At 42.2% G+C, this 6,000-nt stretch overlaps 1 protein-coding gene across 2 annotated transcripts in view; it reads right to left on the bottom strand.

Moving 5' to 3' along the window:
- Positions 1-6,000, bottom strand: part of LOC139368863 (zinc finger protein 512B) — a 69,629-nt gene that overhangs the window by 53,333 nt on the left and 10,296 nt on the right. The gene's annotated exons all lie outside the window — the stretch shown is intronic.

The raw sequence follows: 6,000 nt of genomic DNA on the forward strand, positions 1-6,000 counted from the left end.
TGGCAGAGTCACAACTCAACCACATGGCTTAATCCCTATGAGGACTACAATGTGAGGACTCCATGCTGCTTCTGTTAGTGAAGGAATCCCTCTCCCATGTTTTGTATAAAAACAGGAGTAAAACCACTGGACTGCTGTGCTGGAAATACATAGTATGTGTATAGAATGCCTCACACAATACTGTACTTACGACGCTATTTGCTGGTTTGTCCTAAACATTTATTTTACTGTATCTAAATTAGGCCCGTTAGTATCGTTAGTTACTAGTTATTATACTGGTTAGTATCGTTAGTTACTAGTTATTATACTGGTTAGTATCGTTAGTTACTAGTTATTATACTGGTTAGTATCGTTAGTTACTAGTTATTATACTGGTTAGTATTGTTAGTTACTAGTTATTATACTGGTTAGTATCGTGGCAAGACACAAAGCGGACTTAACTTCTTTAGAACAGCCCTAATATTGGAAACAAACATCATTATGTTAAGAGTCCTCAAAAAAACATGTTTCAACCTATACCACACACTATTTTACAAACGGCAAGTTTTTAAAGGAACAAAGAGTTTGCTATTTTCATTTTTGCCATGGGAAAAATATTGTGATACTGGTACCGTCAAAGCCTTAATCTAAATGTGACTTTATATGTGACAAGTGACTCAAAATGTTGTGTCTGGGTAGCCTGGATCCCAATTGTTCTTGTTCACTTCACAATATCAACGCAACGGTACCTGAGAAGAGTTTGGCAACAGCCACTATTACAGCTCCAGCTGAGAGAACACCAATGGAAACACTGTTACGAGTATTATGAGGGTCATTGAAGCCCTTCTCCTCCAGACACCTGCTTAACTTTAGCTCCCTCTCCACCTGGGGACAGGGGACAAGTTCTCTTGGCTTAATACATGAATACAGTATTATTCTACAGTCCCATGTGCCTTGGTATTCACAGGAAATGTACAGAAACCCTGTGGTAACACTGGGTACTTTCCAGTCACCGTAAGTGAAAGAGCCAGCACACTAATAGGGCTACAATATAACCAAAACAACCACAACCTGTTCGCTAACAGCAGGATTATAGCAGCAGGAAGCTAACAGCAGGATAATAGCAGCAGGATGATAACAGCAGAATTATAGCAGCAGGAAGCTAACAGCAGGATTATAGCAGTAGGATGATAACAGCAGAATTATAGCAGCAGGAAGCTAACAGCAGGATTATAGCAGTAGGATGATAACAGCAGAATTATAGCAGCAGGACGCTAACAGCAGGATTATAGCAGCAGGACACTAACAGCAGGATTATAGCAGCAGGATTATAGCAGCAGGATGCTAACAGCAGGATTATAGCAGCAGGACACTAACAGCAGGATTATAGCAGCAGGATTATAGCAGCAGGATGCTAACAGCAGGATTATAGCAGTATGATGCTAACAGCAGGATTATAGCAGAAGGATGCTAACAGCAGGATTATAGCAGCAGGATGATAATAGCAGGATGATAACAGCAAGATTATAGCAGCAGGATGTTAGCAGCAGGATAATAGCAGCAGGATGTTAATAGCAGGATAATAGCAGCAGGATGCTAATAGCAGGATAATAGCAGCAGGATTGTAGCAGCAGGATGATAACAGCAGGATAATAGCAGCAGGATGTTAATAGCAGGATAATAGCAGCAGGATGATAATAGCAGGATAACAGCAGCAGGATTATAGCAGCAGTATACTAATAGCAGGATAATAGCAGCAGGATACTAATAGCAGAATTATAGCAGCAGGATGACAACAGCAGGATTATAGCAGCAGGATTACAACAGCAGGATTATAGCAGAAGGAAGACAACAGCAGGATTATAGCAGCAGGATGCTATGGGCAGGATTATAGCAGCAGGACGCTAACAGCAGGATTATAGCAGCAGGATGTAACAGCAGGATTATAGCAGCAGGATAATAACAGCAGGATGCTAACAGCAGGATTATAGTAGCAGGATTATAGCAGCAGGATGTAACAGCAGGATTATAGCAGCAGGATAAAACAGCAGGATGTTAACAGCAGGATTATAGTAGCAGGATTATAGTAGCAGGATGTTAATAGCAGGATAATAGCAGCAGGATGTTAACAGCAGGATAATAGCAGCCGGATGATAATAGCAGGATAATAGCAGCAGGATGATAATAGCAGGATAATAGCAGCAGGATTATGATGACAGCAGGATGATAACAGTAGGATGATAACAGCAGGATGATAACAGCAGGATGATAGTAGCAGGTTGCTAGCAACAGGAGGATGACAGCAGGATGCTAACAGCAGGATGATAACAGTAGGATGATAGTAGCAGGTTGCTAGCAACAGGAGGATGACAGCAGGATGCTAACAGCAGGATGATAACAGTAGAATGATAACAGCAGGATGATAACAGTAGGATGATAACAGTAGGATAATAACCGCAGGATGATAGTAACAGGTTGTTAGCAGCAGGATTAAAGCAGCAGGAGGATGACAGCAGGATGCTAACAGCAGGATGATAGCAAGAGGATGATAACAACACAGGTCACATGATGGAATAGCATTGCCATTACTCACTAGTGAACCACAGCCAAGTAAGTGTGCCTCCTCCCTGACAGGACCACAATGAAAATGAAATGACCCTAACTTTTTTCCCTGTTTGTACCCTTGCCTGTTTGGAAGGAATGTACTGTTCCTATCCTATCCGAGAGGTCATCCACTACCTGAAAGAGTTATGGCTAGAAGTGTATTTTGTACATTAAAATACCGAAACAAACCTAATCTCACAAGTGTTGCTAGCCCCCACCCCTTCTCTTTCCCTCTTTCCTGTTCTGGCTCTGATTCCCAGTGCTGTGGAGAACCAGGGGTGGGACAGTAACAACTTATCACACGAGTCTGACTGATTTATAAGCAGCTGTTTATGGGCAATAAAGGCAGGAATGTATAAACCACTGCACACTGAGAACACTCTGGGCATCCATCAGTCAACTAGTGTGTTAGTTACCATTGGTCCAGCCAGAGGAAGTGAAACATTAACTAAACAGTCACAGGAGGGTCAGAGAAAACAGAGCTTAAACATTAACTGACCAGTCACATGAAGGTCAGAGGAAGAGAGCAGTGCATAAAACATAATGAGGGCCAGGACAATTACTTGACCATGTGACCTGACCAGGGAAAGCTGTGGCAACCTGTTCTAAACTACAAGGGCCCAGAGGTATCCCTGGGCAGGTGTCGTGCTACACACAGAATAAAGAAAATACACTTTGCCTCATTTTGCCACAAATAAAGGTCAAAAAAATCATGTGGCCGGTGACACTTTGCTTCTCAAAAAGTCAAAGATCTTGAAAACATGACTACTGACATGCAAAACGATTCGGAAACGTATCAACAGTGGACTAATGAAAAAAGAAAGACCAAATGGTAGTTGAGTGGATTTAGCCTTTAAGCAACAGACATCCTTATTAGTATTCACCGCTTATTGTGGTCTACGTTATATTTCCATATTATCTTAGATTCAAATTATATGCGACCGAATGGGGGAGGTAGGGACAAACAGCCTCATTGTCATGACACACACACCATCTTTACCACACACACACACACACACACACACATCTATGGGGGAACTATTTTCCCCTCTTCTTTCCTAAGGTGCCAAATCTGTCTTGCAAAATTAGCCCTTCCACTCTGCCAAACAGCAGTCTGACTTCACCCATTTCGAATGTTAAATAGTTTCTCTGCATCTGTGAGTTCTATCGATTCCCGGAGTCGTTTCACGTTTTCATGTGTATCTGAGCTATTGCTGTTCAAGCAGGCAGAAATTTGGCCGGTATGATGTAGCACCGTGATAAAGTCGCTGTCACTACATTAAACATATTATACATGGCAGGTTTAAACACTGGTCGCTGTCATAACGCGGGAGGTTGTCTTCTCCTGAATGAGCCTTGAGAAACGTGCAATTTAACAGAGGGTCCACCACATTTCTCCTATTTGTTTTCCTCTTTAGCCCAGGGTGCATTGCATGGTGCTGTTGCATGGCCGTTGTGAATGTCAGACTCCACTCTGCAAAGCACATCGATCTGCAGGTTGAACATGGTGAGATTGTTGACTCCTAAATTGATAGTAGTTTGTTTGTCACGGCTGGTTGAAGGACTGGACCAAGGTGCAGCATGGTAAGCGTACATTTTCTCTTTATTAAAAATGACGCAGACAAAACAAACAAAACCAAACCATGAAGCTTTGGGCTATGTGCCCTGAACAAAGGCAAACCATGAAGCTTTGGGCTATGTGCCCTGAACAAAGTCAAACCATGAAGCTTTGGGCTATGTGCCCTGAACAAAGTCAAACCATGAAGCTTTGGGCTATGTGCCCTGAACAAAGTCAAACCATGAAGCTTTGGGCTATGTGCCCTGAACAAAGTCAAACCATGAAGCTTTGGGCTATGTGCCCTGAACAAAGACAAACCATGAAGCTTTGGGCTATGTGCCCTGAACAAAGACAAACCGTGAAGCTTTGGGCTATGTGCCCTGAACAAAGTCAAACCATGAAGCTTTGGGCTATGTGCCCTGAACAAAGACAAACCATGAAGCTTTGGGCTATGTGCCCTGAACAAAGACAAACCGTGAAGCTTTGGGCTATGTGCCCTGAACAAAGTCAAACCATGAAGCTTTGGGCTATGTGCCCTGAACAAAGTCAAACCATGAAGCTTTGGGCTATGTGCCCTGAACAAAGACAAACCGTGAATCTTTGGGCTATGTGCCCTGAACAAAGTCAAACCATGAAGCTTTGGGCTATTAGCCCTGAACAAAGTCAAACCATGAAGCTTTGGGCTATTAGCCCTGAACAAAGTCAAACCATGAAGCTTTGGGCTATGTGCCCTGAACAAAGTCAAAGTTAACTTCCCACAAAACAGGTGGGGGAAAAGGCTACCTAAGTATGGTTCTCAATCAGAGACAACGATAGACAGCTGTCCCTGATTGAGAACCAGACATAGAAATACAAAACATAGAAAAAAGGACATAGAATGCCCACCCTAGTCACACCCTGGCCTGACCAAAATAGAGAATAAAAAGCCTCTCTATGGCCAGGGCGTGACATTGTTTAAGGAAATGTACAGCTAACTAGCCACTTCACATGCTAATATTAACTTTGGAATTATTGTGTGTAGCTACCTAGCTAGCTAGCCAGCCTGCCAATAGAGAGAGCATTGTGGATTTTGAAGTCGACTTGAGCTGCAACAGATTTCCACAACTATATTACTGTTATTTAACACTGTAAATTATAGGAATTTGTGGTTTTGAGTAGATTTATAATAATGAGGAGCAGGCTCACACACACACACACACACACACGACAGCTAAAACATTCACTGTACATAGCTGAATATTAACAGGTTAAATGTCATATTCAGGAGATGTCCAGGAGTGTAAATCTGCTAGACTCTCATTGGTCAGGCCTGAGACTCTGTCATATTATACAAGGCATAGTTTTCCAAGTATATATTGTAGTTTTAACAAAGTCATCATGATCTTCTGCTTAATTGGATTGGAATTAGATTCCACAGTTTACTCCATCGAAAGACTTGCTTGCTATCCAGATAGCTTGAATTTGTACTCATGTCAATTATTACTAGCTTGGACAGCTTGTTAGTATGTCTGGATGGGTTACTGACTGACAGAGGGAATAGATAGAACCCAAATGTTGAGACTTGCCGTAGCTTCACTTGTGGTCAACGACTGTATAACGTTATTAGTACTGCTTATGAATTACAATGATTAACATGTTAGAAAACAGTCAAAGCAACAATGTGTCACGAGGTGAGAGAACAACATGAAAATCTTCAGCAGGACTGTTTCAGACATCTATTTATTTGACTAGGTAAGTCAGTTAAGGATACATTCTTAATGACAGCCTACCCCGGCCAAACCTGGACGACGCGGGGACAATTGTGCGCCACCTAATGGGACTCCCAATGACAGCCGGTTGTGATACAGCATGGATTCGAA

This window comes from Oncorhynchus clarkii, chromosome 16 (assembly GCF_045791955.1).
Source record: "Oncorhynchus clarkii lewisi isolate Uvic-CL-2024 chromosome 16, UVic_Ocla_1.0, whole genome shotgun sequence".
Classification (NCBI taxonomy): domain Eukaryota; kingdom Metazoa; phylum Chordata; class Actinopteri; order Salmoniformes; family Salmonidae; genus Oncorhynchus; species Oncorhynchus clarkii.